This window comes from Rhea americana, unplaced genomic scaffold, assembly GCF_003343005.1.
Source record: "Rhea americana isolate MKP2758 unplaced genomic scaffold, rheAme1 scaffold_109, whole genome shotgun sequence".
Taxonomy (NCBI): Eukaryota; Metazoa; Chordata; class Aves; order Rheiformes; family Rheidae; genus Rhea; species Rhea americana.
In genome coordinates, this window is record NW_028185139.1 from 748,620 (window position 1) to 750,791 (window position 2,172).

Genomic DNA, 2,172 nt, shown 5'->3' on the forward strand with positions numbered 1-2,172 from the left:
GAGTGAATGCAGCAATTGAGAATACTGCTTTATTCTGTTAAGCCAAGGGGAAATTTCTCTACTTCTAGCATCGTCTGTTTGTTGAGCATTAACCTGGCCAGACCTTGCGTGAATCCTGGGAGCCGCTCTGCAGCAAACCCTGGAGTTGCCCTGGTGGGTCTGGCCTCGGTGCTTGGACGGGCCATCAGGCCGAGGCCAGGGCCCACCCGGCAGTCCGTCTCATCCGGAGYGCTTCTAGCATGGATGGGGAGCGCCATCTCCTCGGGCTCGCGCGTGGGCACACGTGTTACACCGTGCAAAAGTTTCATTAATGGCCAAACTCAGAAAATACTGAGAGAGGCTGTTAAATGGCTCCTGGAAAATATCATGGTCCTGAGGGATCACACAGGAGCCTGAAAACCTCCCTTCTTCCCCCTTCCTGTTTGCCTTGGGTTCCCCTTTCCCAGACTCCAGCTGCTCTCGGCCAAAGCCAGAGGCGCTTCCCTTTGCTTGGATGTGGATTGGGCATTTGACTTTCTACTTACACCAGCAATTAGAAGGCTGCTATGAGAGGCTAAGTGTCAGACACTCTTTGTAGGAGTTTGTGAAATGCAAAAGGAAAAAAAAACAGAGAAAAAAAAAAGAGGGAGAGGAAATAAGGTCTCACCAGCAGGGAGACGTGCAACTTATCGGGGATTTTGAAAGAAAATGGGAGAGCAGCCTTGGTTCCAATGGAAATGTGGAAGGATCAGACAGGGCGCTTTAATTCAGCTACTAGYGGCATTTAATACAGCTCGAGATGCCTGTTCTTGCTCCTAAGATGTAATAGTACATGAGATGTTCTCCCTTTCCTCAGGGACTGCGTTGCCACTCAGACGGAAAGAATAACRTGACAACTCGACAGGCTACGTGCGTGTCGCAGCTTGTACCAATGTAAAAGCAGCCAGAAAGCGCACAGAAGATATTCCTGCAAATGCAGCCCGCTTCAAAGATGACAGGCTGGGAGGAAGTCTTCTGCAGCACTGGCTGATGTCTGGAAAAGCCCCCCATGCAGCAGTATTTCACGTACAGCCTTCTGCCTAGAAGTCTGCACTGGAGACGTTTCCTGCTTCGGAGAGGTCCCACGAGACCGCTGCGTGTTCGCTGCAAAGCCTCCGAAGTTACAAGCGCGCTTAAGGAGACGGGTGCTGTGTGTCCCAGGATAGGTGGATGCTGTGCCTGTGCTGTTTGGGCACCTCAACACGCTCCTCGTTGCCAAGCTGCTGTCACAGGGAGCGGAGGGTTTAAGAAGCAAAGTCCTATCCCCTACGAAACAGGGGATTTTTAACCCAAGTGCAGGTTTAAAAACCGGATTGTTTGCAGCTTTGTGCCCTGTCTGCTCTCCGCGCGGAAATGCTGGCTCTCCTCAGGCCGTCGCCGGCCCCCTCCGCATCTCCCCGGCTGTGACACGCACACGTTTCGTACGCCCCATTCCCATAGGAATCCCGAGCGAAAATGCGTTTGGCCTCCAAGCCCAAAGGATTAGCCGCTGCGTGCCCTAAATAGATGACAAGGTCGGTCCCCCCCTTGGGGTCTCGCTCCGGCCACTTGTCCACTCGCTGCCCAGTGGGCAGAGCGAGGGGATTCGGACGCTTCGCGGCACAGGTTCCCGGCAGTGGGGCAGCAGAGCAGGTCCCAGCCTGCATCCACCCCGCTCTGCCCCAAGCCCTGCTCCCCGAGGAGCCACTGCTGGGTGCCAGGAGTCTGGCTGGGCCACCAAGATTGCACAGGATTTCTTCCAGGCTTGGGGCATGGTGCCATCCCCTGTTTTYAGGTAAACAGAATCRAAGTGCTTAAGGTCAGAAGGAAGCYAAGGTTAATGCTCTTCATTCTCATGCAGGGACCAGTCCAAACACTTTCTTCCACAGGAGCCAACTGGGCTGCTTTGTTCTTCATGGTAATCGCTGAGCTCAAGGCCTTCAGGCTGTTCMCTGCCCTGCAGTGGGGCAGAGAGGACCTGGGATTGAATGCCAATGTCRTTCTGAGAGATGCTACACAGTCATGAAAAGGAAATGGCCAGCGATCTTCTAGGCCATTTAGTTCAGATTCAAGGAACCTCTGGTGCTATACACCCCAGCACTGGTAACTAGTGAGCCTGTGCTTTCCTCTTTTTCCTCTCCTTAAAACTTTTTTTTTTTTTTTTTTTTTTTTTTT